The sequence below is a fragment of the Mobula birostris genome, chromosome 9 (assembly GCF_030028105.1).
Source record: "Mobula birostris isolate sMobBir1 chromosome 9, sMobBir1.hap1, whole genome shotgun sequence".
NCBI classification, from domain to species: domain Eukaryota; kingdom Metazoa; phylum Chordata; class Chondrichthyes; order Myliobatiformes; family Myliobatidae; genus Mobula; species Mobula birostris.
Window position 1 is genome coordinate 55,089,620 of NC_092378.1, and position 24,520 is coordinate 55,114,139.

At 44.2% G+C, this 24,520-nt stretch overlaps 1 protein-coding gene and 1 long non-coding RNA gene across 4 annotated transcripts in view; one reads left to right on the forward strand and one right to left on the reverse strand.

The window, feature by feature from the left end:
• The window catches only part of LOC140202778 (uncharacterized), a 20,066-nt gene extending 14,262 nt beyond the window's left edge, over positions 1-5,804 (forward strand). The window contains exons 2-3 of the long non-coding RNA XR_011887188.1: positions 1,856-1,974; positions 5,220-5,804. This is a non-coding gene — a long non-coding RNA (uncharacterized lncRNA). The remainder of the gene's footprint in view (positions 1-1,855; positions 1,975-5,219) is intronic.
• yaf2 (YY1 associated factor 2) overlaps positions 1-24,520 on the reverse strand; it is a 144,991-nt gene that overhangs the window by 56,503 nt on the left and 63,968 nt on the right. The window lies entirely within an intron of this gene.

Consider the following 24,520-nt stretch of genomic DNA (forward strand, 5'->3'; position numbering starts at 1 on the left):
TAAGGATTCTGACCATCCAGGCCAATCCCTCTTCTCACTATTATCATCAGGGAGGAGGTACACAGCCTTAAGATGCACGGCAGTTCCTTTACCTGGTATTATGCGGAATCAACTGTTCTTATAATATCGTCCATGAGGCCAGTCTGTGCATAATTAACTTCCAATACAACTATATTTACATAGAAATCTACAGCACATTACAGGCCCTTCGGCCCACAATGTTGTGCCGACCATGTAACCTACTCTAGAAACTGCCTAGAATTTCCCTACTGCACAGCCCTCTATTTTTCTATGCTCCATGTACCTAAGAGGCTCTTAAAAGACCCTATTGTATCTGCTTCCAACACCACCACCGGCAGTGCTTTCCACTCACTCACCACTTTCTATGTGAAAAACTTACCTCTGACATCCTCCCTGTACCTACTTCCAAGCACCTTAAAACTATGCCCCCTTGTATTAGCCATTTCAGCTCTGGGAAAAAGCCTCTGGCTATCCACACGATCAACGTCCCTCATCATCTTATACACCTCTATCAGGTCACCTCTCATCCTCCATCGCTCCAAGGAGAAAAGGCCAAGTACACTCAACCTGTTCTCATAAGGTATGCTCTCCAATCTGGGCGACATCCTTGTAAATCTCCTCAAGCTAATCGTAATGCCCTGGATCACATCTTTACTGTTACGCCGTAGATATTTCATTTAGCAGCTCTGTAAGAGCTGTTTGTTCAGCTTTCAGTCTGTTTGGGTTATTGTTAAAGATGAGGGATGATGTGGGATGTATGCCATCTGATTAGCAGGAGGTTTTTCTTGGTGAGGGACAATAAGGTCGGTCTTGGGCTTTTGTTCGAGAGGAGGTGAAGAGTTAAGACTCTGGGGAGAACCGGTCGTAGCATACGATCCGGTGGGAGACCCATCTGTTCAAGATGGATTGGGAGCGATGTTCGGAAGGTGGTGCGTGCTTCCACGCTGACCGAGGGCTCAGCGCATGGGTGACAGAGATGTCCAGGATGAGCTCCAACTTGTGCACATTTGACTGTTTAGTTAGAATGGGCCCCTTTCTTTTTGTTATTCTTTACTAACCCTTCAGTTAAGATTTATAAATACAGTTCCTTTAATCATACGTAGTCTATTGTCTGTTATTTTGTGGCATTAATTTGTAACAGGGTAGCAAATGACAGGGCATCTACACAAGCCAGGGTTTGGGGTGGCTGACCTCATCAGTTCAATGAGGCCAGATGTCGTCTTCCCTAGACTTATGCAGTCTAGGAAACCAGGGTGTTTCACTAATATTCTGCGATTTTTGTGTCTGTTCGTATTTGTTTTGTCAAAGCAAACTGCTGTTTCATGCCTCTTGCATGCTTGCTAAACAACCATGGCTATCCGTCCTCCAGTAAAGATCAGCTTGGCCAGGATCTCTATGTGTCTCCTGGTAACTCTGCGTTCTTGGTCACTGCTGAAGATAAGGACCTTCTGGTCAGAACAAATGTCATTGACAGAGTCAGAGATCATACAGTGGGAAAACATGTCCTTCAGCCCAACTTTAGAGACTTAAAACACGGTAACACGACCAGAAGGCCCAACCAGCTTGTGTCATCCAATGTGACCGATTAACCCATGTGTCTTTGGAATGTGGGAGGAAATTGGAGCACCCAGAGGAAACCCACACAATCATGGGAAGAAAATACAGTACAGTGCAAGAGACTTAGGCACATGTTAAGAAAAACCAATAAAGCAAAGATGCTTTCAAAAATAATGAAATGAAAAGTTGCTAAATATAAAAAGAATTACTATAAAGAGCAGTAAACAGTAAAGTAAATCAATACGTACTTTAATACTTACTGCATTAATTCTTGTAGGTATACCGCTGCGCAGTTTTTATAAGAAAATCGGCTGGTTGGTTGTTTCAAGCATCTTGGAGAACTTGCCACAGTTCTTCCGCAGACCTTGGCTGTCTGGCTTTCTTCTGTCTCTCCAGGTAATCCTGCACAGCCTCGATGATGTTGAGATCAGGGCTCTATGGGGGCCACAGGATTTAAGTCTAGGATGCCCAAGACTTTTGCACGGTACTGTAGAAGGGGGATTGAACCCAGCCCTGCTGACACTGTAATAGTGTGTAATGTCTGTGACCCCAGCTGACTCCCGTTGAGTCAGAGAACCCTACAAGTGTTACACTATTCACTGCATTACTGTGCTGCTCAAACTCATCCACAACATGTAAGATTTGTTGGATCTGGAGATAATTTTGTCCAGAAGGTTCTTCAGAAGTCAAGAATGAAGCATAAATTTGGTGTTTTCACAGGTTTCATTAGATGCTCTGAACAGAGAAATAATAAAGAACACAGAAACCTACAGCACATTACAGGCCCTTCAGCCCACAATGTTGTGCTGACCATGCAACCTACTCTAGAAACTGCCTAGAATTTCCCTAGTGCATAGCCCTCTATTTTTCTAAGCTCCATGTATTTATCTAAGAGGCTCGTAAAAGGCCTTATTGTATCCGCCTCCACCACCGTCGCCAGCAGTGCATTTCACGCACCCACTACTCTGTGTGAAAAACTTATTCCTGACATCCCTTCAATGCCTATTTCCAAGCACCTTAGAACTATGCCCCCTTGAGTTAGCCATTTCAACCCTGGGAAAAAACCCCTGGCTATCCACACGATCAATGCTTCTCATCATTTTACACACCTCTATCATGTCACCTCTCATCCTCTGTCATTCCAAGGAAAAAAGGCCAAGTTCACTCAACCCATTCCCATAAGATATGCCCTCCAATCCTGGCAACATCCTTGTAGATCTCCTCTGCACTCTCTCTATAGTATCCACATCCTTCCTGCAGTGAGGTGACCAGAAATGAACACAGTACTCCAAGTGGGGTCTGACCAAGGCCTTATATAGCTATAACATTACCTCCCAGCTCTTGAACTCAATCCCACGGTTGATGAATGCCAACACACTATAGGCTTTCTTAACAACACTGTCAACCTGCTCAGCAGCTTTGAATGTCCTCTGGACATGGATCCTAAGATCTCTCAGATCCTCCACACGGCCAAGAGTCTTCCCATTAATATTATATTCTGTCTTCAAATTAGACCTACCAAAATGAACCACTTCACACTGGGAGTCCGTTTTGCTGAACACCTACGCTCTGTCCGCCACAGAAAGCAGGATCTCCTACTGGCCACACATTTTAATTCCACGTCCCATTCCCATTCTGATATGTCTATCCACGGCCTCCTCTACTGTCAAGATGAAGCCACACTCAGGTTGGAGGAACAATTCCGTCTGGGTAGCCTCCAACCTGATGGCATGAACATTGACTTCTCTAACTTCCGTTAATGCCCCCCCCCCGTACCCCATACGTTATTTATTTATTATTAGTTTTTTTTTCTCTCTCTCTCCTTTTTCTTCCTCTGTCCCTCTCACTATACTCCTTGCCCATCCTCTGGGCTCCCCCCCCACCTTTCTTTCTCACTAGGCCTCCCATCCCATGATCCTCTCATATCCGTTTTGGCTTCACCTTTCCAGCTCTTGGCTCCATCCCTCCCTCTCCTGTCTTCTCCTATCATTTCGGATCTCCCCCTCCCACTTTCAAGTCTCTTACTATCTCTTTCAGTTAGTCCTGACGAAGGGTCTTGGCCCGAAACGTCAACTGTACCTCTTCCTAAAGATGCTGCCTGGCCTGCTGCGTTCACCAGCATTTTTTATGTGTGTTGCTTGAAATTCCAGCATCTGTAGATTTCCTCGTGTTTGCACTTCACACTTATCTGGGTTGAAGTCCATCTGCCACTTCCCAGCCCAGTTCAGCATCCTGTCGATGTCCCGCTGTAACCTCTGACAACTCTCCAAACTATCCACAACACCCCAAACACTGTGTCATCAGTCACCAACTCAGTGTACTGTCAGTAAAAACTGAAGGAAGAGACAAAGAACAATGAGGTTATGGGTGTCTTACACTGAAAACTGGCTCAAACTAAACAGATGAGTAAATTGCTTGTTAAGAACACTGTATGAGACAGTTCAATTCATGGTGGGGCACAGGCTGCAGAGAAAAAAATCTACAAAAATACTGAACCAGAGACTACATATTACTGAAAATCCACTGAACATTTACAGACGAACGGGTGACCATACAAACATAAAAGGAAGCATGAGGAAAATTAAATTACAAGAAAAATTACAACTCAGATGCTATGTGCTTTCCTGAACTTGTTCCAACTGCCTGCATCGTCTCTCTAAATCTTTCCTCTCTGTGCACCTGTCTGAGGGGCTGAGGCGTTTCCCGCTCATTTCCAAATAGTGCAGAAAGACGGACAGCACTGAGGGACTGTTCAGCACTGTGAACTACCATGCACCACACCAGCAGGCTCCAGGTGCAGATATATAAATTACCCAGAAGGACAGATGACGGTGCATCTGACCTCTTGCTCTAGCACAGGTGTATGCACAGAGTCCAACTGTGGCTTCCCAACGCTGAGAACCGCGGACTGAGTGCCCTTGGTAACTTCAATAATGCAACTAGTTCAGCCCCTTTCAATTGAATGATAAACACAAAATACTCTGCAGATGCTGGGGTCAAAGCAACACACACAATACGCTGGAGGAACTCAGCAGGTAGGGCAGCATCCGTGGAAATTAACAGTCAACGTTTCGGGCCGAGACCCTTCGTCATTGAATGATGTCGCCTCAAGATTTAGGGGAGGAGATTTAGAATGGAGAGCAACACACACAAAATGCTGGAGGAACTCAGCAGGTCAGGCAGCACTTATGGAAATAGATGAGGAGGAACTGCTTTTCCCAGAGACTAGTGAATCTGTGGAATTTTCTGCTCAGGAAGGCAGTAGAGACCATCTCAGTGAATATATTTAAGACACAGATTTTTGCACAGAGGGGTAATTGAAGGTTCGGGCGGGGGGGGGGGGGTGTGGGGAGACAGGTCGTTGGAGCTGAGTCCATGGCCAGATCAGTCATGATCTTATTGAATGGAAGAGCAGGCTTGACAGGCCAGATGGCCGACTCCTGCTGCTAATTATTATTCCACTTTGTGAGAAAGGCAAGCGGCTCATTTTCCTTCCTTTTACATTCAATTTCTTTAATGTTAGTATTTTAATTGACTAATTTGTTAACTAATTAGATTCACTAATTTAAAAATGTATAAATGTTATTAAAACATGTAATTTTAATTTAATTATTAAATAAAAGTATTTCAACTGGTTCCAGGCACGTGAAGATCAGAGTAATCTCAGTGAAGACAGGGGCTGTTTTCGGGCAGGGTACCCCCTCTCTCTTGTGGCCGGAGCACCTCTCACAGACACTCCCGCCCTGTGGGATGGTTGCTAGCAGCACTGCTGACGGGGTGTTGGAAGACACGGCAGGAGGCGATGATGACGGACCAGTACAGGGCAGCCTGCTGCAGCTCAGTGGAGCGCCCCCTCCTGGGGGAGAGGTGCTTCCAACCACTTCAAACTCTTCACCTGTGTGTATCGCCCTGCGAGGTGAGCCCAATGTTGGATGAGAGTCTAAACTGCAGTTTTGTTTATACAATCTACCTGTTTCTCTGTAATTGGCAGTAATAGTATAACTGGTTCTGCACCATGACATGCCAGCGAACCTGACTGACTCACATGTTGCCCATTGTCAATGGAATTTCTCTTCGCTGTCCAGTTTGGGCTAGTTTTTAAGTACAAGATGACGGTAATCTCTCTACTCTTTTGCCTTTTCTCTTTCTTGTCCTCCTTCACTTTCTCTTACTGACAAGTACAGCCAGTTGGCACCTGTTACCTCTAGGTTATGAACACCAAATAAAAACAGCTGTAACCACAACACCTATGCCTCAGTCTTCACTTCCGAGAGCCTTCCGGATCATATCATCACCAGATCCGACACCAATGCGTGGCCGAGAGTGGGTTGCAGATCAGAGAGGATGTTAGTTACCACACATCTAACTCCCACAGAGCCAAACAAATCCAGCCATTTGCAATGGGTGTCTCATGTTGGGTGTGATCTGCATAACTTTTCCACTTTTTGAACAAAAAAGAATGATGGCACCCATCATTGAGGACCCCCATCACCCAGGTCATGCCTGGTTCTCATTGCTACCATCAGGAAGGAGGTACAGAAGCCAGAAGGCACACACTTAGTGATTCAGGAAAGGCTTCTTCCTCTCTACCACCCGATTTCTGAATGGACATTGAACCCATGAACACTACCTCATTACCTTTTATTTCTATTTTTGCACTACTTATTTAACTATTTAATATATATATACTTTGAGTCATTCACATTTTTTCCTATTATGTATTGCAGGGGTCCCCAACCCTTTTTGCACTGCAGACTGGTTTAATATTGACAGTATTCTTGCTGACTAGCTGACCGGGAGGGGGTGTTCAAGTAGGATTAAAACTCACCTCAACATGTCTTTTACAGTTAGGGTTGCCAACTTTCTCACTGCCAAATAAAGGACAAAAGTAGCAGTCAAATCCTGACGAAGGGTCCCGGGTGCTGGACCGAAATGTCCACTGTACCTCTTCCTCTAGATGCTGCCTGGCCTGCTGCATTCACCAGCGTTTTTTGTGTGTTGACGGGACACTTGTGTTTATCCCAAGAAAGACTACCATGACCATGAAGCCTTGCGCGTACATGCCGACTTTTTTCCCACAAATCAGGTTTGGCTTAATCTTCCGGACTGCACTGTACATACATTATTTCTACTTTATATAGGCTGTGTATTTATCATATCATATCATTCCTGCTTTTACTATATGTTAATGTTATTTTAGGTTTTATGTGTTATTTGGTATGATATGGTAGGTTGTTTTTTGGGTCTGGGAACGCTCAAAAATTTTTCCCATATAAATTAATGGTAATTGCTTCTTCGCTTTACGCCATTTCGGCATGAAAGGTTTCATAGGAACACTCTACCTTAGCAGGGAAAATACGGGACAAGGGCGGTCCCGTATGGGACAAACCAATTTAGCCCAATATACAGGATGTCCTGGCAAATAAGGGACAGTTGGCAACTCGATGTTCAAGTTCAACAGTGCGTGACAGGGAATGAGGAAAGGTGCAGCTGACTCATATCGTTTCCTCGCGGCCCGGTAGCACATGCTTTGCGACCCGGTGGTTGGAGATTGCTGATGTATTGCATTGTACTGCTGCCACAAGCACAACAAATGCTGGTGACATTAAGTTTGACTCTGGTTTAACTCTTCCTCCACATATTGAAATTAGTTTCACGGGTTTTGCTCTGCATGAAATGCAGCAACATTCTGCCCACTTTAAGAAGAAGAAGAAGAAGAAGAAAGCCCTTTACTCCAAGTGGAGTCATCAGGACACCATCATGACAGCGTTTTTTCTTTAGCAGGCTTTCTTATTTTCACCAGGCCGAGTTGCTAGTTCGATGCTCAACCCAGCACGGATGGAAAGCGTGCAAGGGAGCCGGCTGGGTTCGAACTCGGGAGCCTTCGCTCCGAAGTCCAGCATGGATGCCACTACGCCACCAGCCGGCACAGCCCATTTTAAGAGCAGCAATCAATTTACTGAGTATCTCTGTGTTCGCATGGTACACATTCAGGCTTAAATATCTGCTTAAGGAGTAAAAGTTTCTTTGAAACTAGACACAAAATAGCATCATTTATGGCTAAAAAGAGGCGAGAATGACTGCATACACTAGAAACCAAGAGGAACACTCAATTGAGCTGACGAACTCACTGGGCCAGGCAGCTTCTATAGAGGGAAATTTCAAGTCAAGTTAATCTGGACTGGAAAGAAAGAAAGAAGGTAGCCAGTATAAAAAGTCAGTGGCAAGGAGTGGAGCAAAATCTGGTGAGTGATGGGTGGATCCAGGTGAGGGGTTGGGAGGCAAATATGGAGGGGGATAGTGGGAAAGGTACAAGAAGCTGGAAGGTGATAGGTGGAAGTGGTAAAGCACTGAGAAAGGTGGAATCTGATAGGACAGAGCAATGGATCTCTGAATAAAGGGAGGGAGGTGGGGAAAGATATGGAGTGATGGGGGGGGGGGGGTTGGTGGGATAAGGTTAAAAGAAGACAGGGAGAAGTTACCTGAAGTTCAAAGAATTGACGTTCTAGCCATCAGGCTGAAAATTACTAAGGCAGGATATGAGGTGCTGTTCCTCTAATGCATGCCTACCATTCAAAGCCTCCTCTACTTTCATCAGAAGAGGAGTCCACAGACAGACACATCAGTGGGGAGTGGGAAGCAGAAATGAAATGGCTGGCCACCCGGAGATCCTGGCTGGAGTGAAGGTACTCGGTTCAGCCTGGGAGATCAGTTACCATGCTGTTGTCTCGCATCCACATATCACCTGCCATTCAGCAAAGACCAGTCCATGCTCCACAGCAACATACAGATCACATCACACATTGTGAGGCTGAGAAAAATCCCAATGACTACTTTTCCATCCTTCAGGCCGTAAATATTTATCCCTACTCGCGCTGAAAGACCCTAAAAGCATGAGATCCTCAGAAACTGGAAAGCCGCAAGCAATTCTGATTGTTTTGTTAGGTTAGTGTGTTTGAACAATCCAGTGCTAGGGATTGGCTAAAATACAGTGACTACACTGACAAGGTGCAAAGAGGAACAAACATGACGGAGGGAAAGGGCAGAACAAAACTGCCTCATCAATCATAGTCATACTTTATTGATCCCGGGGGAAATTGGTTTTCGTTACAGTTGCACAATAAATAATAAATAGTAATAGAACCATAAATAGTTAAATAGTAATATGTAAATTATGCCAGTAAATTATGAAATAAATCCAGGACCAGCCTATCGGCTCAGGGTGTCTGACCCTCCAAGGGAAGAGTTGTAAAGTTTGATGGCCACAGGCAGGAATGACTTCCTATGATGCTCTGTGCTGCATCTCGGTGGAAATAAAGCAGCACAGAAAATGGCAAACTACTAATAGAGATGTATTTATAGAATTCCTGGACTCCCACATTATAGGAAACGTCCTCTCCACATCCACTCTATCTAGGCCTTTCAATATTCGATAGGTCAGACTCTCGACACTCTGTGAAATCGTTAACAAGGAGGTAACGGGATCACATTTCTGCCAACATCATTCCATTTCTTGTTGTCTGTTGCTCCATTCCATTGGAAAAACAACTCAGGACAGCAGTGAGCTACAGGACAGACAGAAGAAGCCATCACAGCTAGATTGGAAAGTAGTTTGTTAATCAAACTGAGTTACCAGATATTCTGTGGATATCACCATCTTGCTGTTCAAGTGTTCCACCTGGTTTATTTTATTCTGATTTATCTTCATGCCTCAAAGCTTATTAAAGGTACTTTGGAAACAATATGACGATGCACCACTGGTTTAGCTTGTGGATCTGTCCCTGGAGGCACTGTTACAGACAAACACTCATTACAGGAAGTCTCTCGTCACCTTCACACCGCCTGAAGCCTGAGCCTCAGTTACTGCTGGCTGCTGCTACCTCACCCTTCAGGAAGGCAGTGGCAAGTACCAAGAGCTGAGGAACTGGAACTGGTTTATTACTGTTACATGTACCGAGTGTTACGTACCCCGTAACTGGGTTGCCAAACCAGCAGAAATGGATCACTCAGTTGGAGTCTGCATTACTAGAACTAAGAAAGTTTTATTAAAGAAACAAGCAACACAGTACTCTAATCAAAAGGATAATGAATGCAACAGTTCAGCAATGATAAATACACATGTATACAGAATTAAGATAACAGGATCAATCAAACTCTATCGTTGTCTAGGGGTAAATGACCAGTTTCAAAGTGACGCAAAGTTCAGTTCAATTTAGTTCAGTTTGCAGTAATCGCTGCTGTGGGAGATGGACAGTGTGGGGGAAGGACAGAGAGAGAGCAAAACAAATGAATATTCAAACGGCTTCCACACAGACCTTCGCAGTCAGCTTTCGGGTGAGCCCTTTGTGATGTCATCTGAGGTCACCGACTGTGACCCCCTCCGTTTCCAGATACGATCGTTTCTCTGCAGTGAACCTGGCACCCAGGCAAGGGTGGACACACACCAGGTTCCCGCCGATCGTGCCTTTCCACCCTGTGCGTCTATGGCTTGATCCCGCGATCAGCCGTCCAAAATTTCCCACCGACTTGTGGGAGATGCACCGCTTCCAGGTTCTCGTTACCTCGGGGTGTTGTGTGTGTGCTGCCTTAGCGAACCTGTCCCTTTTTATCCCCCTGCTGGGGTATCGCCTGTCCATCACTTCAAACAGTTCAGGGTTCAAAGGGGGAGCCGATCTTGACAGCTCTCCTTCCGTTACTCTCTCCCGTCCCTTCATTAACATCTCCAAATGCTGCTCCATTGTTTTCCTTATCTCTCTCTCCTGAAGACAGGTGGCAGACCAACTGCTGATCCCACTGGTGCCAGCACAGGACAGCTAACATCTTAATCTATGTGTATTCTCGTCACACGAGACACAGAGGAAACACTTGCCTTATCAACAAGATATCAGGTAAAATAGCAGATGGATTTAAGGCAGACAAGTGCAAGGTGTTGCACTTTGGGAGGACAAACTATGGAAGGACATACACAGTGAGCAGTAGGGCGCTAAGTGCAGTAGAACAGAGGGATCTGGGAATACACATCCATAATTCTTTGAAAGTAACGTCAGAAGTAAGTAGAGTCATAAAGAGAACTTTCTACACATTGGACATATAAATCAAACTACTAAGTACAGGAGTTGGAATTTTATGTTCATGTTGTACAAGATGTTGGTAAGGCCAAATCTTGAGTATTGTGTGCAGTACCTACCTAAGGAAAGATTCAGTTGCTTGAAAATATATTCAGCCCCCACAACTATTTTCACACTTTACTGTTGCATTCTCTAAATTTAAAATATATTGAAGTAAGATTTTTGAGCTAATTCACAAAACATTATGCATCATGTGAAATCAAAAGAAAAATCCCAAAACCTGCCAACAATTTACTAAAATTAAAAACCAAAGTTGTGAGGCTGAATAAGTATTCATCCTCTTTGTAATTACAATGCTAACTATCCTTAGATGCAATACTATATATTACCTTACCAACTCATGGGCTATGCCAGTGCCCCAGTAACCAAGAAGAATGGATCTGTCAGGATCTATGGTGATTTTAAGGTTGCCGTCAACTGAGTACTGAAAGTAGATTTATACCCTCCGCCCAGATAGAGGATATCTTTGCAACTATTTCTGGAGGAAAACACTTCAGCAAAGTGAACTTAGCTGATGTCTACTTGCAGATGCAGATGGAAGAAGAGTCCAAAGTGTTTCTCACCATAAACGCTCACAAAGGGCTTTATCACTGTAATAGACTTATTTTTGGAGCTGATCTGCATCTGGCAGAAAGCCATGGACCAGGTGCTGCAAAGCTGCCCAGGCACTCAGTGTTAACTGAATGACATCACTGTTACCAGTGAGGATGACAAGGAACATCTCCAAAACCTTAAGACAGTGTTAAAAAGATTAGAAGGTTAAGGGTGCAGGGCACGACGTGACAAGTGTGAATTCTTTAAAACAACGATCACTTACTGTAGTCACACCATTGACACATAAGAACTACACAAGTGTGCTAAGAAAATTCAGGGAGTGGAGCATGCCCCAAGGCCAAAGGACATGTCACAGTTGTGGTCCTTTTTGGGATTTGTCGACTATTATAATGAGTTCCAGCCAAACCTTGAACCCCTTGAACTCATTACTGCAGATCGGGAAGTAATGGCAATGGAAAAAGCAGTGTGAGATGGCTTTCAAAAAGGTAAAGGAAATGGTGGCATCAGACACTGCTGATTCATTATGATCCACATCATCCATTGAAGCTTGCCTGTGACACCTTGCCTTATCGTATAGGTGCAGTCATGTCACATGTTCTGAGCAATGTAAGTGAACGCCCCACTGCCATTGCACCACGTTCCCTTACCGCTGCAGAGGAAGCTTATGCACAGATTGACAGAGAGGCCTTGAGTCTGGTTTGGGGTGTAACACGTTTCAACCAGTACTCGTATGGGAGAGTTACCCTTGTTACTGATCATCAACCACTAGTGTCCTTGTTCTACTCACAGAAGGGTGTTCCACTAACAGCAACATCATTAATGCAAAGATGGGCTCTGTTTCTTGGAGGAAACAATTACAAAATTGAATTCAAGAGGACAACTAATTATGGAAATGCTGATGGATTGTCCCATTTACCCTTAGAAAAGGAAGTACCAGAAAAATTTATCTAAGAAGACAATCCTCTTGACGTACTCTCCCTAACACAAATAGAAAGTCTCCCTATTACGGCAGAGATGATCCAAAGGGAAATCACAAAAAAAACCCACACTGTCTCAGGTCTATATGGCCACCCAAAATGGCTAGAATGTGCAACAGAAACTCCAGTTTCCCCAATTTTTTTTAAACCAGTGCTGAGATGAACTTGCCCTTTACAGAGGTTGTCTTATGTGGGGATTAATAGTTGTTGTACCATCCAAGCTGACGGCTACATGCCAGTCATCTAGGCAAGGTGAAAATAAAAAGCATTGGCTCGAAGCTTTGTCTAGTGTCCCAGGATAGAGCAGCAGATTGAGCAACTTGCCATGCACCGTACAGGATGCCAACACGTCCAGAGCATGCCAACAACAGTGCCTCTCCATCCCTGGGAATGGCCTCCATTGCCTTGGCAGAGGATTCATGTGGATTTTGCTGGATCATTCATGGGCACAAATTTCTTGGTCGTAGTGAATGCAGCTACAAAGTTGCCAGAAGTGTTTTGAATAGACCAAAAGACCATAAGGTATAGGAGCAGAATTAGGCCATTTTGCCCATTGAGTCTGCTCCATTTCATCATGGCTGATCCAATTTTCCTCTCAGCCCCAATCTCCTGACTTCTCCCTGTATCCTTTCATGCCCTGACCATTCAAGAATCTATCAACCTCTGCCTTAAATATACATAAAGACTCGGCCTCCACAGCTGCCTGTGGCAAAGAATTCAACAAATTCACCACACTCTGACTAAAGAAATTCCTCCTCATCTCCATTCTAAAAGAACACCGCCTCTATTCTGAGGCTATGTCCTCCGGTCTTAGGACTCTCCCACTATGGAAAATATCCTCTCTACATCCACTCTATCAAGGCCTTTCACCATGTGTTAGGCTTTAATGAGGTCACCCCTCGTTCTTCTGAACTCTAGTGAATACAGACCTAGAGCCATGAAATGCTTTTCATATGACAAGCCACCCAATCCTGGAATCATTTTTGTGAATCTCCAATGAATGTTCTCCAGTTTCAGCACATCCTTTCTTAAACAAGGGGCCCAGACCTGCTCACAATACTCCAAGTGAGGCCTCACCAGTGCTTTATAAAGTTTCAACATTATATCCTTGCTTTTATATACTAGTGCTCTTGAACTGAATGCTAACATTGCATTTGCCTTCCTCACCACAGACTCAATATGTAAATCAACCTTTAGGGAATCCTGCACAAGGACTCCCAAGTCCCTTTGCACCTCAGTTTTTTGTAGTTTCACTCCATTTACAAAATAGTCATCTCTTTCATTTCTTCTACTATAGTGCACAACCATACATTTCCTAACACTGTATTCCATCTGCCATTTCTTTGCCCATTCTCCTAATCTAAGTCACTTTACTTCCTCAAGACTATCTGCCCCTTCACCCATCTTCATATCATCTTCAACTTTTGAACAAAGCCATTGACAATAACATAAAAAGAATCGGTCCCAGCACAGATCCCTGTGGAACACCACAAGTCACTGGCAGCCAGCCAGAAAAGACTGCCTTTATTTCCACATTTTGCCTCCTGCCAATCAGCCAGTGCTTTATCAGTGCCAGAATCTTTCCTGTAATACCTTGGGTTCGTAGCTTGTTATGTGGCACCTTGTCAAAGGCCTTCTGAAAATCCAAGTACACATCAACCGATTCTCCTTACAGCCTCGCAGACTGTTGATGTATTGAGAAACCTGTCCTGGCCAACACATTGATGCAGTTATGAAGACACACCAGCGGTTACATTTCATTAGGAGTTTGAGGAGATTTAGTATGTCACCAAAGACTCTTGCAAATTTCTACACGTGTATGGTGGAGACCATTCTGACTAGTTGCATCACTGTCTGGTATGGAAACTCCAGTGCACAGGATCATAGGAGGCTTCTGACTGTTGTTGACTCAGCCATCTCCAATCATGGGGACAGGCCTTACCACCATTGAGGAGATCTTCAAAGAGTCACCGGTGGCTCAGGATGTCTTCATCCATCATGAAGGAGCCTGATCAACTGGGACATTCTCTCTTCCCATTATTACCATCAGTAAGGACATACAGGAGCCTGATCAAATGGAACATGCCCTCTTCTCATTATTACCATCAGGGAGGATGTACAGGCGCCTGAAAACACACACTCAACATTTTGGGATCAACTTGTTCCCCTACGTCATCAGAGTTCTGAATGATTCATGAATCCATGAACACTACCTCAATATTTCTCTTTTGTACCATTTAGTTTTTATTGTAACTTCCAGTAATTTGTTATGCCTGCACTGTTACTGCTGCCACGAACCAACAAATTTTACAACATGTCAGTAACAAACCTGATTCGAATATCTCCCAGTCCTGAAGGAATTCATAAACTTAAATGAACTGTTTTCACCTTCCACACAACTGTCTGACAAGCTGAGTGCTTCTAACAGTTGACGTATGAAGGAGAGCATTTGTTACCCTCAACTGTTCGAGATAATACGCTGCAATCATGCATTTAAAAAAAATAACATCTGCTTCCTTTATAATGCATTCCAGAGACTGGATACTTGCAGAATATTCTTGTTCCATCACCATCAAAATTTAAAATACATGCACAACTTTAACATGGCATTTCTATTTCCATAATTTTCTTTAAAATCCTTAAAAACATCTCTCCAGCTCATAGCTACTGAAGAAATTGTCATATTAAAGTAGGTTCACAAATTATTAATTGAATTATTCAATCCCATGGAATAATAGGAGAGAAAACGAGTAAGTACTTCCACTGGAAATTGAAGCTGAATTGACTTACAGTGACTGGTCTGAACACGCACAGGAGGGAACAGCATTCGCCTTGCCACTGCTCAAAAGAAAGTGTGCACAAACCCTGGTTTGTCAAAAACTCACATGCTGCCTGGGTTGGGTCACGTCGGCAAAAGGGCGATGCTGACCAGTGGCTTCCCCTGGGATGGGCTAATGTGGAACGGCTGCAAGCAATGAGGCAGAGGAGCGATCGTGATGGGCGTAAAACACTCGTTGGCCCATTACTGACTTCCGCCAGAACCAAAGGAGCCGCTCATCAAAATTCCACAGGAAAAGAGACTAAAAAGGTAGCTCAGACATGATGGTTCATGCCCAAAAACTGGTGTGTTATAACTTGGGTTGTCTCCATGGATACAGTGATTGAATAAAGTGATTTAATAAGATGACATGTAAAGCTGCTTCACCAGTACACTAAATGCAAAACAAACACTTCAAATGGATTTAAGGTGAGCTTTCTAAGTGTCATTTCTCAACCTATTACCAATGGTCCTCTGATTGTTTTGAGGTGCTGACAAATCGGTATTCTGTGTAATAATAAGGACTGTAGCTCATTCTGCCAAGTTTTTTTCTGAACCTAATATAACACTTTTAATTCAACAAGTACGTACTATAACTACGTGGCTGATTTGAAGAATGTAAAATATTGTTCCTCGAATGTATAGTATACAGGTTTCCCCCGCCATCCGAAGGTAGAGCGTTCCTATGAAACGGTTCAAAAGCCGAAATGTCGTAAAGCGAAGAAGCAATTACCATTTATTTATACGGGAAAATTTTGAGAGCGTTCGCAGACCCAAAAATAACCTACCAAATCATGCCAAATAACACATAAAACCTAAAATAACAATAACATATAGTAAAAGCAGGAATGATATGATAAATACACAGCCTATATAAAGTAGAAGTACTTTTCCACAATCATTGCTGGCACAGATCTCCGTAGCGAAAATCTCGCGCAAGCGCCGTCGGCAGAAAATCTCACACAAGCGCTGTTGGCAAAAACACTCTCTCCAATAACCTTTAAGCTATGAAACTGCCAAATCTTACCAAATAACACGTAAAAATACACAGCGGATATAAAGTAGAAATACTGTATGTACAATGTAGTATCACTTACTGGAATCAGGACAGCGCAGAGCACACTGATGATGGTGTGTTAGGCTGAGTCGTCGCAGGCTGGGTGGTGCAGTGGCCCCCACCCTCCGGGCCACCAACCAATACATTGCCGCAAAGCATGCAGGGGTGCAGCGGTAGCCGGGAGGCACACAGCACATCTTTAAGAAAAAAACGAAATAAGCATGCTAATTAATTACGTGTGGGGTGGCACCCAATTAATTAGCATGTTTATTTCGGCTTTTTTCTCAAAGATGTGCTGTGTGCCTCCTGGCTACTGCAGTATTCTCTGCGAATCGATACAGTATCTGTCCGCGGCCTGGGTGTTGGGGTGGTGGGACGCTGGGGTGTCATCTCGTCATCTGTTTCTATTAGAGCAGGCAGCTCATCTTCTCCTATGACTGCCCGCCTCGATGTCGAAGGTCGGGGTTCATCGTCTGCTGCGGCTGCTGTGGAAGGCTTGCCTGACTGCTGAGCCTCGCGCATTTTTCTATCATACAGTTCTTTGTAAGGACTCAAAGAATCTTGCAAATATCCCCTAAACCTACGTATCCTTTCAAAATTAAAGTCGTACTTTATCATTACTCATTCGGTTTCGATTGTTATCCTTTCCTCTTCCAATTGCATCAGCTCTTCATCTATCAGTTCTTGGTCATGGGATGCCAAAACCTCTTCAACATCATCTTCGTCAGCCTCCACAAGCCAAACTCACTTTGTCCTTGCTTCGTTCACCCATCGAAATGCTTAATTAAGTCTAGTTTTACGCTAAGTCTAACACCCTTACAAGCTCTTTCAGGCTTTTCTGACACCATAGAACTCATCTTGCAAACGACTGCTCACAGGATCGTGTTAAAGCAGTGCTGGCGAGAATGCCGTTCCGAATCCGGGGAGAGCAGCTGGTCAGGGCACACGCTGCTTTTTATCGCACGCTGATTTTTTTTCGTAACAGTGAGGTTTGGTAAAGCGAACGTTCGAAAAGCGGGGGACATCTCTATCATCACTGCAGAATTTGTATCTGTCCAGGACAAAGTAGGCAGGTAAAAATCATTGTGGACACCACCCTTCTGGAAAGCACTATAAGGCTATTAAACAAAAACTTCATCCATCTTAAAAGTTCTTTCCCAGCGGTAGTTAATCTAATCAACCATTCTAGTTAGTCCCCACCCACTGTCTATCACCCACCCCCTCACTGCACTGTAAACACTTTAAAACACTTTTTATAATACAGTTTACAATGTAAGCACATGCTGGTATTTATGTATATTTTATTCTGTAGCTGCACTTCTAACTTTATTTTTGTATAATTTTTTAACTTTTACAATTGTTGAATGTTACTTTTGTTGTTGCACGTCGCACCCTGGCCAACACACCACAGCAAATTCCTGGTACATGTCAATGTATATGGTGAATAAAGTTGATTCTCGATGTATCCAGGAACACTTACACGTGTGGGTACTGTGTACATTCAAGCATGAATGCACAGGATTTGTGCTGGGGTCACTAGCACGTTGAGTGATACAGATAAGGAACGTGCTGGGCATTCACAGTGGAGCTACTGGTGCTGTAGTCACAGCTCAGCTCAGGCATCACAATTCAGGACAGAGATATTGACGTCTGAGGGGAGCACAGTGATACAGCAGAATGGTACTGGGGCAAAAATGCATTGACCAGACCTGCATTCTCACAAGCACACTGAACAGTGATTTAACTGATGCATTCATACATGGCAAAACCCGACAATGACCCATCTCTTCTGGTTGAGTTCAATGCCTTCTGCATGCACTTTGGATAATGATACATGCACATGAGACCTTACAGCTCCTAATCATGGTTTCCAAGGCCAATGGCAGAGCATCCTCTAAGAGTGTGAACCTGTGAAAAGTGTCCAACCCAGAAGGCATACCTGGCCAGGTGCTGAAGATCTGTACACACCAAATGGCTGGAGTATTCAAGGACATCAGCAGCTTCTTGCTTCTGCACTCTAGGGTTCCCACTGCTTTAGGGAGGCATCCGTTGTACTGATGCCCAAGAAGAGTTTGGTGACTTGCCTCAGTGACAACTGCCCACACACACTTGCATCCACTGCAATGAAGTTCTTTGAGAGATTGGTTACGGCACAAATCAACTCCTGCCTCAGATGACCTGCGTCCGCTTCAGATTGGCTACTGCCACAACAGGTCAACAGCAGATACTATTTCACTGGCCGTCCATTCTGTTCAGGACAACAGCAATAGCTCTTCATTTTTCTATCATCCATGTGCCTATCATTTTGTTTGAAGAAAATGAATCTCAGGGTTGTATATGGTGACATATATGTACATTGATAATAAATTTACTTTGAACTAAGAGTTCCATAAATGCTCCTACTGCAGCTGCTTCACTGCCATCTCAGGTGAGTCAAGCTCCAGATCCAGCACCCAAATACAGTCACAGAGCAGACTTTGAATGGCTCAGTCCAAGACCACATGGATAAACCATAATCTTCTGATAACCCTCATCAACGTAGGGGAAGGAGAGTCTTCAATTGTTACTTGTGGCACAAACTTCAGCTCTCTCCTCTCCTGTGGATTCACGTACAGACTTAATTCAAACTGGTGCACTATGAATATCATTAAGCATGAAGCAGATGTTGAAAAATAATCTTTAAGTGCAAGAATTTAACATTTTGACAGATTTAGGGCCTAAATTGACTGGCATTGTATTTCATGCTTAAAGTCTGGGAGGCTGGTGAGTGAGTGCTTAGAGAAGTCAAAGGACTGCCAGTCAAGTTGCCATTGAGCATGGAGAGCAGGCCTAGATTCTGGCCTGCAAGCCTGCCACATCCCTGTCCCCAAACCTTAATCTAATGAGGATTTCACATCTTGCTACTCCTCTGTTCTTCTACCGAAAGTTCAATGTGGTGGAATTCTTGCTTCATCAGCTGTGGGGTCACAAGGTGGAGCAGGTCCCCAGGACCTCGTTCAACAACAGCCTGATGTCCCAGGACCACACCCTCTGAGGTAACGGCCTTTCCATTGGGACAATGCAGACAAGGAGTAAGCATCATCACAAAGACATGACAGCGCCTCTGCTTTCTTGGAAGTTTGTGTGGATTCACCCTTCACCAAAACCTTTGACAAATTTTTAGATGCACAGTGGAGAGTATCCTGTTCGGTTGCATTCACAGCCTGGTATGGAAACACCAATACCCAGGAATGGAAAGGTCTACAGAAAAAGGAGGACACAGTCCAGACAATCACAAGCAAAGCCCTCCCCACCGGTGAGTATAATTACATGGTGCATGGCCACAAGAAAGCAGCATCCATCACCAAGGACCTCCATCATCCAGGTCATACCCTATTCTCGCTACTACCATCAGGCAGAAGATACAGGAGACTTAGGCATTTACAAGGAAAATACAATAGAAAACTATAGATAAACAGTCAAGGACTCTCAAAAAAGGTGCAAAAGAAGAGAAACTGTGCAAATAACAGTTATACTGAGAACAAAGGGTTCTTGATAGTGAGTGCAGGTCATAGAATCAGTTCAGAGTAGAAGCCAAGAAGTTATCCAAGTTGGTTCAGGAGCTTGATGATTGTCGGGTAATTCAATCGTCCGACATATGGACATATGTTTGTTCCTAGACTATTTTCCTCTCTCTCGCTACTTTTAGTAATTGTCCTTTCTTATTAGTCTTATGCCCTTTCGATGCCATTCACCATGCACTGTAGAGGTACGGTTACTATATCAGGTAATTATGTTTATTTTCCAACAAGGATAAAACTGGCTTATGGACATCTGTTCAAAAAAGAGCAACATATGCAAAATGCTGGAGAAACTCAGCAGGTCATGTAACATCTGTGGAAATGAATAAACAGTCAACATTTCAGGCCGAATAGAAGAAGAGGGAAATTTTTTTTAAACCAGAAGGAGAAATCGATATTCATGCCATCAGGTTGGAGGGTACCTCTCCCAGCCTGTTACTTCTAAAATTGCCATCCTCTTCTCTCAATTCCTCCTTCTCTACCACATCTACCTTCAGGATGAGGCTTTTCATTTCAGAACAAAGGAGATGTCATCCATTTTCAAAGAAAGAGGCTTCCCTTCCTCCACCATCAACGCTACCCTCAAATGCATCTCTTCAATTTCACACACATCAGCCCCCACGCGATCCTCCTGTCACCCTACCCGAGATAGGTGAGGACAAAAGGAACCTATCACCCCACCAGCCTCCGCGTCCAGCACATAATTCTCTTTAACTTCTGCCTTCCCCAACGGGATCCCACTACCAAGCACATCTTTCCCTCACCCCCACTTTCCGCTTTCCACAGGGATCGCTCCCTATGTGACTCTCTCACCCACTCGTCCCTCCCAACACTTATTCTTGCAAGCGGAACAAGTGCTATGCCTGCCCCTATACCTTATCCCTCACTACCATTCAGGGCCCCAAATAGTCATTCCAGGTGAAGTGACACTTCACCTTGTGAGTCTGCTGGGGTCACCTATTGTATCCGGTGCTCCCGGTGTGGCTTCCTGTAGATCCCGGTGAGACCCAACGTAGATTGGGAGACCACTTTGCCAAGCACCTCTGCTCCACTCGTCAGAGGCCAGAGAAAGCAGGATCTCCCAGTGGCCACTCATTTTAATTCCACTTTCCATTCCCATTCCGACATGTCAATCCATGGCCTCCTCTACTGTCGCAGTGAGGCCACAGTCAGGTTGAAGGAACAACACCTTATATATTCTGTCTGGGTAGCCTCCAACCTGATGGCATGAACATTAATTACTCAAACTTCCAGCAATCCCTGCCCACCCACTTCACCATCCCCTCCCCCCACCTGATCTCCTTGCCTGGCCATCACCTCCCTTTGGTGCTCCTCCCCCTTTGCTTCCTTCCATGGCCTTCTGCCCTCTATCAGACACCTCCTTCTCTAGCCCTGTACCTCTTTCACCAGTCAACTTCCCAACTCTTTACTCCACACCTCCCCCCTCCTGGTTTCACCTATCACTGTGTTTCTTCCTCCCCTCCCCCCAACTTCGAACTCTGAATCCTCAGCCTTCTTTTTCCCTCCAGTCCTGATGAAGGGTCTCGGCCTGAAACGTCAACTGTAGATGCAGCCTGGCCTGCTGAGTTCATCCAACATTGTGTGTGTTGCTTGGAATACAAGGTGTTGCTCCTTGACCCTGAGGGTGGCCTCACTTTGGCACAAGAGGAGGCCATGGACCGCCATGTCGGAATGGAAATTGGAATTAAACTGTTTGGCCACTGGGAAATTCCAACCCGTGTTTTACCCCGACCTGTGCACAGCCTGTAGCTCAATATATACCAATAGTGAGGCAGGGTTGAACAGTACATAAACGTGGTGAACAGCCCTGGGACAGTGTAGGAAAGCTCAGTCAGATGAGAATGACCCAACTATCTGGACTGCAACGAGTGGGGACTGGACACAGTGGAGATGTGGAACAGCTGACAGAAAGTGCACGTGCAGAGGGAAAATAACAAGGCGCACAAACAAAAACCAAGGCAGACATGGAGTGATTGAAACAGCAAGCAGCAAATACTTTGAGATACTGTGCAAGTGAGTTGCAGCTGTGTGCATTAAGAGTGTGGTTTTCCTGTAGTAATACTAAAGGGTCAGGAGGACAACACCTAGCAGTCCCTACTCTGTGACGGACAACAGAATAACTGCATGCATCTACTCACTGCCAGCTTCACTTTCACAAGTGTTGCAATATTGAGAAACAACTCAGACTTGTCTCTCTCCCTGCATTTCTTTTGGGGTGCGAGTGCCTTTGGTTAATCACCTATTTTCTGAGTCCAACCTCAAGTGCTGAAATTAGTAAAGGGGAAAGTAGTTGAGGCAAAATCTGACTCTGCCTGAAGGTACATAAAGTGGGGCAGCAATATTTTGGTTCAGCCGTGGACTAGAGATATACGGGGAAGACCATTTGAAGGGGCAGATTCTGAACTTTACCCCATTGGACATCATACCCTAATTCAGAGGAATTGAATCACTGAGTGACTAGAGTGTGCTACAGTAGTGAACGGCAATAACGCATGGACCGGGTTTGGAAATAACACAATTTCTTCAGTCCAGATTTCTCATGATATGCCAAATACAGAAGTGTCACATTGCTTTTCAAAACCCGTAACTTGCTTCAAGCATAATCTCAGAGAACAGTGGGCTAGCAAGAGATGAAGTGCTTACGTGATCATCGTAATCAATTATCAGGCACTGAGGATCAAATGTTTGTAAGTAATTCATTTCCTAAATTAACCCTGCAATCCCTCAGTTGCTCTCCTTGGGACTGATTCCTGCCCACACTCCCTTTATTTGATCACCCCCTTAGAAACTCTCATCACCCCCAGGGGAACAATATCACCCACTTTGGGAACTACCCAAGATTTCAGGTTCCAGAGAAGGCCAAAACCAATGAAAGGACCCTTGCAAACAAGAGAAAATCTGCAGATACTGGAAATCTGAGCAACACACAAAATGCTGGAGGAACTCAGCAGGCCAGGCAGTGTCTAGGAAAAGAGTACAGTCGATGATTTGGGCTGAAACCCTTCAGCAGTATTGGAGAGGGACCCTTGCTCCTGTTATACTGCCCATTGTATACGCCCCTCCCTCCACTGAGACAGCGGCTGGGCATCCACTAAAGACTCCTTCAGCCAGCTCACCACTGTGAAACCAAGACACCCTTCATCCTGACCCGAGGGGCTGCCCAGAGGGGAAGGGTGATTGAAGGCAGAAGAAAAGCAGACCACCCTATTAAACATACACAAAGCATAAGCACCTCGTGCTTGCTCCACCATTCATCATGTTGCAGCTGATATTTCACCTGAGCCCCGTTTTACCGCACTAACCCCACAGCCCTCAAACATCATGACTTCTAAACATCGATCAACCATTAATCACATCTTTGGACATGGGACTGGGTAAATATTTACTTTATCATGAGCCGATGGTCAAACAGGAAACATCACACTGAGGCAGGGAGAACCTCTGCAACAAATCATTCATATTTTTAAAATTAATAACCTCCAGGGTACATTTTCATGTGGGGGTTAGAATCGCCTCATAGAATTTGGCTTGCATTTTAAAAGCATTCACTCAGTCCTCGTTACTTATGAGGGATAGACTTCCCACAGGTAACAAAACACATGAATATGACATGAGACAGAATACAATCCCAGAAACATAAACATGCTCAATAATATACTAATTGTATTAACATGCATTAATAAACACATTATAGTGCTTAAATCTCCAAAAAATGATACTAACACATTAATTATTTCTATGGAAACATAGGAGTTGATGGGTTTTGAAATCACAAGGAGCTGCTTTGCAAACAATGACCTATCCCCATTAGAACAGTGCACACTGGGGGACCATTTTACACAAGAGGTCTGGAAAATGGTCACTGTACTTATTCAAACAATGATTGAAACAATCCATCTTGGGTAAGGTGTTCCCGACCGCTGAGCACATCTACATGAAACGCTGATGTAGGAAAGCAGCATCCATCATCAGTGACCCCCGCCACCCAGGCCATGCTCTCTTCTCACTGCTGCCATCAGGAAGGTGCTACAGAAGCCTCAGGACCCACACCATTAGGTTCAGGAATAGTTTCTACCCCTCAACCATCAGACTCTTGAACTAAAGGGTGTAACTTCACTCAACTTCTCTTGCCCCCTCATTGAAATGTTCCCACAACATATGGCCTCACTCTCAAGGACTCTTCATCTCATGTTCTCAATATTTATTGCTTATTTATTTATCATTATTATTTCTTTCTTTTTATATTTGCAGTTTGTCATCTTTTGCACATTGACTGAAAGCCCAAGTTGGTGCAGTCTTTCATTGATTCCGTTATTATTCTACAGATTTATTGAGTATACCCACAAGAAAATGAATGTATATGATGATGTTATCTACTTTGATCATAAATTTACTTTGAATATGTTTGTGCCTATACGTATATTTGTTTGAAACAATTCAATGTGATCTTGGGATTAACCTCACAAGCACTTTTTTTTAAAAAAAAGGAAATTCAGCATGGTAACAGGCTTTTATCATCCAATTACACCCATGTGACCAATTAACCTAATAACTTGTGCAACCTTGGAATGTGGGAGGGGGGGGGAACCACAGCACCCAAAGGACACCCACATGGTCATGGGGAGAATATGCACGGTCTTTACCAGCAGTGGCAGGAATTAAACCGAGGTCATTAGTGTTTTAATAGCAGTACACCGAGCCATCCCATGATGGCAACTCCGCAGCTAGTGGGCCTTTAATCAGATTGGTAATGAGTTTACCCCCAATAACATCATCTCAATGTAACTGAGCAGCCAAAAAAAAACCCCACTCTGGACTTTCTCTCT